This window comes from Atta cephalotes (assembly GCF_000143395.1).
Source record: "Atta cephalotes unplaced genomic scaffold scaffold00027, whole genome shotgun sequence".
Classification (NCBI taxonomy): Eukaryota; Metazoa; Arthropoda; class Insecta; order Hymenoptera; family Formicidae; genus Atta; species Atta cephalotes.
In genome coordinates, this window is record NW_012130091.1 from 689,537 (window position 1) to 696,549 (window position 7,013).

Consider the following 7,013-nt stretch of genomic DNA (forward strand, 5'->3'; position numbering starts at 1 on the left):
TACGTACTACCTTACTTACTACTACTATCTCTACTACTACTATATAGTAGTAGTAGTTATAGTATATATATATATATATATATATATATATATATATATATATATATATATATATATATATATACATGTTTAGAACTAAACATTCCCTCCTGTTTCTCTTTACTCTTTGATGAAAAAAGAAAAAAGTTTAAATGATAACGCTAGGTAACTTATTCATTTTAGCCAACACTAACATCAAAGGTGCCGATAGAGAGTTGCGCTACTGTATATATCACAGACGTGGTTCCGATAGCTGTCACAGTATAAGTACATACAGTATGGACACTTTTTATGTGGTCCTCAAATTTTAGTGCGCATGCGTCGATTTTCAACTAGGAATGTGACTGTGTTCAGCAAGTTGAAATTGCAGGTTAGGTTAGATTAGCTGGATCTCCTTCTCATAAAAATTAATCCTTTCGCTTACAATGGCTGTGATCAAAGTCTCGTTACAATTGCTTTGAAGCATTTGATGAACCAATTAGAAGAAAGAATTTTACAAACTGATCAATTAAAAAACGCTTCAAAGCGTTTGCAGCATCGCGTTGACCATATCCAATATTGTGTGAGACTTGTGGTAAGGAAATCGGGCCAAACATGAGTATCACGGATGAAAGCCGTAGTACATCGTTCGTACAAAGCTTAATTTTTTTATAATTTATAAGAGAAAAATGGCAAAGAGTTAATAAAATTAAGTTTTACTAAAAAATTAAATCAAATTTTTTCAGCTATTATTATGTAGACTGTTATATTTATATAACATATAAATATAATAAAGTATAGATAAAGTATTCTCGTAATAAAGTATGCGTGCGCGCGCGCGCGCGCGCGCGCGCGCGTGTGTGTGTGTGTGTGTGTGTGTGTGTGTGTGTGTGTGTATGTGTACATATATTATTAAATTACAACTTCATATTAAATTACAATTTTCATGCAATATATTATTTTTTCATACAAAATTATTTAATTACATTTTTCATATAGTATTTAATCAATTATTATTTTTAATTTATTTATTACTGTTCGATATTATTATTATTATTATTAATGTGAATATTATTTTTACATATGATGATAATGAGTTCGTTAACATTATATTATTATAAAGAGTCTTTCAATAAGGACGCTCGATTTTTAAATGTAAATAATAAAACAAGTTGTGTGTAAGATATCCACTCAATTTTTTTTATTTGAAAAAATATTTTATGGCATTAAGTATGGAATATAACATCGCTCAAATGTCCACCGCGGCTTCGCTTGGTGATACGTATTCAGGCCATCCAATTTTCGATGACTTTCTCATAAATTTGGCTGAATTTGCTAAATAGCATTTATTATGTTGACTTTGAGAGCGTCAATTGTTTGCGGTTTATTCGTATAGACCTGCGATTTAAGATAGCCCCAAAGGAAGAAATCTAAAGGCGTTAAATCGCACGATCTCGGTGGCCAGTTCACGTCGCCGCCGCGCGAGATAACCATGCTCTCAAATTGCTCATGCAGAATGTCCATCGTGGCATGCGGTGTGTGGCACGTAGCGCTATCTTGTTGGAATCACATGTTATCGATATCCATATCATCCACTTTAGGCCACAAGAAGTTGCTTATCATCGATCTGTAGCGCTCGCCGTTGACGGTTATGGCAACGCCCGCTTCGTTTTGAAAGAAGTACGGACCGATGATTCCGCACCAAACAGTGACTTTCTCGGAATGCATTTGGAGCTGGTGTATCTCGCGTGGATTGGTATCGTCCCAAATTCGATAATTTTGTTTGTTCACATATCCATTCATCCAAAAATGGGCCTCATCGCTAAAGATGATTTGTTTGGCGAAATTTGAGTTAACTTCCAACTGCTCCAGAACCCAATCAGCGAACACACGGCGTTGTCTATGATCGTTTACCTTAAGTTCCTGGGTCAGTTGAATTTTATAGGGGTGCAGACCCAAGTCCCGACGCAAAATTCGCCAAGTTGAAGTCGCAGAAAGGCCAAGTTCTTGTGAACAAAATGACCACCTCGGGTTTTCCCGTACACTCTCACGCATAGCAGCGATGTTTTCAGCAGACCTTGCGTTTCGGCGACGTACTGGTGTTGGCTGATTATTTATCGAACCGGTTGACTCGAATTTGGTCACCAAACGTCGAATAGTCGACATGGCAGGACGGTTGTGGCGAGGATAAAAATCACGTAATGCGCGGAACGTTTCTCGAACGGAGCACTGATTTTGATAATAAAATTTTATGATTTGCTCAACACTATTCCATAGACCTTCCATAGTGATTTGCCATACATTACTAAACAATGCACAACAAATTTGACAGATGTGTCACTTTAACAACATGGCTACTATGATCTAATAAATTTCGAGCGTCCCTATTGAAAGACCCTATTTATATAGGGTAATAATTCTGATTTAAAAATATACTTGGTATAAACAATTTTCATAACACGAATTTTTTATTTTTTATTTTTTTTAGAAAAATCATTCTATAGCTTTATAAAAGCTCATTTATAATCGCCTTTTCAATTCACAACATGGTGGCGAGTAATGTGACCTGAAACTACATCAAAGGTGTCGACACTCAGGGTGGTATTCATAGTCGAAGCTCACGGCAGCGCTTAAGATCATCTCTGTCAAGACTGTCTTATTCAATTAAGATAACTCGAAAGCGTAACATTTAGTTAACATTTAGTAACATTTAGTTAACATAGTCATGAAATAAGACGACCTTTGTCTTAAAGAAGAAAGGTTTTTCCTTAGAAAATACTTGTTTGATTTAAGATCATCTTGATGAAGACGATCTTAAGATTGAACTTATTTGATATTCGGCTGTTTCCGTAATATTTCGATTGGATTTATCAATGCAAACATTGCATTTGAGAAGTATAAATTTACGAAATGTGTTATTTTATTATTTTTTGTATGATTAGATTTGTGGATTCCGACTTAAAGTGTGTTCCCTGGTGAAAAATTTCGCTGAAATTATTCCATGTTTGGAACATTTTAGCAAAATTGTTGAGTAAAAAAATTATTGAAACTTCACTAAAAGTTAATTTTTCAGCTGACATACTGAAAAATCGCTAAAATTGAATCGAAATTTCTTTGAACTTCTGTAGAAACTTTTCAGAAATTTTACTAAAATTTTGCTAAAAATAAATTTTTCAACAAAAAAACGCTGAAATTAAATTTTTTTCTGAAATGCTGTTCCAAAACGAGAATTAATTTCAATAAAATTTTTCCATCAGAGTTGAAGAACGGATTTTACAGATCAATCTTGTTTGTATTTTTCCTGGAGTATTGCAGGTAGTTATTAATGTTAAGAAGATCGCGTTCACCTCAAATTTTAATAAAAATACACTGAATTAATGTGTTTTCGCGTAAAAATAATTATTTGACAAGAAAAAGATGTCGCGTTGCTCCGCGAACCGAAATATATCATTAAAGTTGATGACTATCAGATTAGGAAATCTGTCATAGCATTGTTTTTAAAATACAAATTCACTACTTTAAAAATATAAGAAAATAATTTGTATTTTTAAAGCAATGAATTTATATTTTTAAAGCAAATTTTTAAAAAATCAACTTTAACATTTATCTGTTTTAAAAAATCTGATTTAAAAAATCAGATTTTTCAAAACAGAAAAGCTTAAGTTATTTAAAATTAATACCTTTTTAATTTTTTTATATGAATTAAAGTCTAAATATTTCTTTAAAATACGTGCTGTAACTATAAACGCGACTTCGCCATTGTCCAAATTCCTATAAATTTTGAAAAAAGTTGCAAATGTTTTATAATGTTTTATTAAATTTTTGTTAATTAAAATTAATAATATTACCTAACGATTTAAATTTAAGTAAATCTATCTGAATCTTTCGCGTTTCCGACTTTTTGTATATGCTTGTTTTAATGTGAAACATAAAATATCATATAAAAAATCTTCTGATTTCTTCTGGAAATCTTCTTGCATTTATATAGATTTATAAAATTTAAGACAAGATATATTCATTTATGATCGGTTAAATCTCTATGATCGGTCTATGATCGGTCAAAATATTTCTCGTATGAATTTTGGCCATAAGTTTACATTATCAATAAATTTTTGAACAGCGAGCCAAGAATCTTTATTTAATTGCTTTATTGAATATATTCAATTCATTCAATTCATTTTTCAGTACAATCAAATAAGAATTTGCAGTAGAGAAGCATACGTGATCACAATGCATGATCATATCGATACATTTAAGTATGACAGATTTCCTAATCTCAATAGTTGCCAACTTTGATATATACCTTGGTTTACGGGATAGAGTGACATTTTTTTATTATCAAATATTTATTTTTATGCGAAAACGCATCTATTCAATATATTTTTATTAAAATTTGAGATGAAGAGGGCTTCTTTTACATTAAACATTTTTAATTTTTGCTTAAGTCCACCTCGAACACCTCTTGGAGAAGACCATCTTATTTATTATATATACATGTCAAATAAGATGTCTTATAATGACTATGAATTTGTAATTAGAAGGTAGTCTTAAGCTATACTTATTTTGAACAAAATGTGTTTATGAATTATGTCAAGACTGTTCAAGACGTTTTGAAATAAAATCATCTTCGATAAGTTTTAACTTGAGATTTTACTCAAGTCTTATTTTTCGATTAAGAATCTAGAAGACATCTTAAGTTGGAAACACAATAAAAAGCAATAGAAACAGGGAATAAGAGATTTCAACTTATCAGAAACCATGAATAATAAAATGGATGGTTTCTGATAGGTTAAAATCTTTTAGTCCCTGTTCCTATTGCCTGTGCTTTTCATTGTGTTTCCAGTTTTAAGATCGTACTTAAGACAGTTTTGAATATAAGAACGGATTATGAATGAAACGGATTATGAATGGCCTCAGTGTATCATACTGTACTTATATGTATCATACACTGTACTTATATACTGTGTAGGAGTATGTTGGAGTACGCGACGCGAACAAACCTCTAGAGTTCCTATGGATCTAGGGATTCTACTATTTTCGTATTTTCAGTCAAAAAAGTCTTTGGTATCAATCATGAAACTTTTTTCTTAAGCTGAAAAGTGAAAAGTTCTTCCATTAACTTCAATGGTTAAAATTTTTATTTTTCATTTTTCATTCTAGGAATAAAGTTTCATGATTGATACTTACACCCATACTCCATAATCATATCATAATCATACCTTATTTTGAAGAGGAAGCCTTCATGAAGGATTCCTCGATTCTTTAAACCTTTCTTGTTTCTCGGATCTCAAGTCTGCCTTCCCGAAGGAAGAAATATCTTAGGGAATTTAATAATGTATTGAGAGCAACATGTCATAATATATAATATATGCATACCTAATATCGTGAAAAATAATACACGTTACAAATAATAAAGGTTATAAAGGCATTATTGATTAAATAAAGTCGTGATTAAATATTTTGCAACAATAATGAACAACAAAAATAAAATTAATAGCGAATTTGATTGGACACACTCAGTGCGCACTGATGCACATTAAAACCGCTGTATATATTATACATAAAATAATGTAAACATATATGTTTATAAATAAACATAAAAATTAAATTATGAAATACTTAATACATTATATTGTACTGTAGTGTAGGTAAAATATGTATTTTATAATTCGAAATATTTGCATTTTATTTTATACTCAAATTTATTTTTATACTCAAAGTCAGTGTACAATACATTTAATATGCATTAGTCAGATTCCAATCGAATTCGCATAATGCTTATTATATGAAGAAGGAGAAAATACTTTTGATACAGTTTATATCCAAAAAAAAGCTATCAAAAATAATTATCGATCCCTCCCCTAATAGCACATATCTTCAGGGGATATCCTGAGGACGTTCAGAGGATGTCCGTGTGTCCTTTAAACATCCTAAGAATGTATCCCCACGATGTATCCTGGATAAATAGACTGATAGATATGACTATAAATCCCGTATTTGTAGTCAGACTTTATACTTAAGGTTTCCTTAAATTTATCTTTAGATGCTCAGCAGCCAGTGAAATAATTCGTAGAGTATCTAAAGATAAATTTAAGGAAGCCTTAAATACAATATAAGGCCTGACCGTGAATACGAGTAATAGTGTGCTATTAGAAAATGTCCCTTGAGAAAAGAAAGTTGATAAGGCTTCTTATTTGGTTTATGAAACATGAAATGAGAAACAAGGAATCCTCATTTTTTCAAAGAAGGCCTATGAATACGAGTATTTGTTGATTTTCCTCATCTCTTATATTTTTCTCACATGAAAAAATACACACGATTGACTATAAGCATAGTAAAAATGCAATATCCCTAGGCTCATTGGAGTGAAAATTACAGATGCGAGTGCGGTTGAATGTGTAGCATAACCTTAATTGTAGAAAATGGTAGAAAGTTTCGAATTCTATCACAATCGCTATATTGTCCAAAATTATATTGTATTTTTCAAAAGTAGGCCAGAATTATCTGAGAGCTATATTTCATAGAGGCAGAATGAATATTATGGAAACGCAGAAAAAAAATATTGATACAATTTATGGAACAGCACCCTGATTTTGATCGTGGTCGTTTAAGATATAACAAGGAAAAATTTTAAGTATTATGATTATTAATCGTATTTCTACAAATATGTTTCTATAAATAATATTCTTGTAAGTTTGTTTTTATATATGTCATTTGAATTCAATATTTAAATATTTTAAAATATTTTTAGGATGTGAATTTTGGGAAAAATTATCATCTTCTTTAAATACATCAGCATATGGACCATGCAAATCAGCAAAGGAATGGGCTAGGCTAATTTTTATTTCATTGTGTGTGTGTGTGTGTGTGTGTGTGTGTGTGTGTGTGTGTGTGTGTGTGTGTTATTATTATATAGTACTACTTATTTATATATNTATACGTATATTAGTTTAGTTTTAAGTTTTAGTAACTACTTGTAGTAGTAGAGTAGTGTA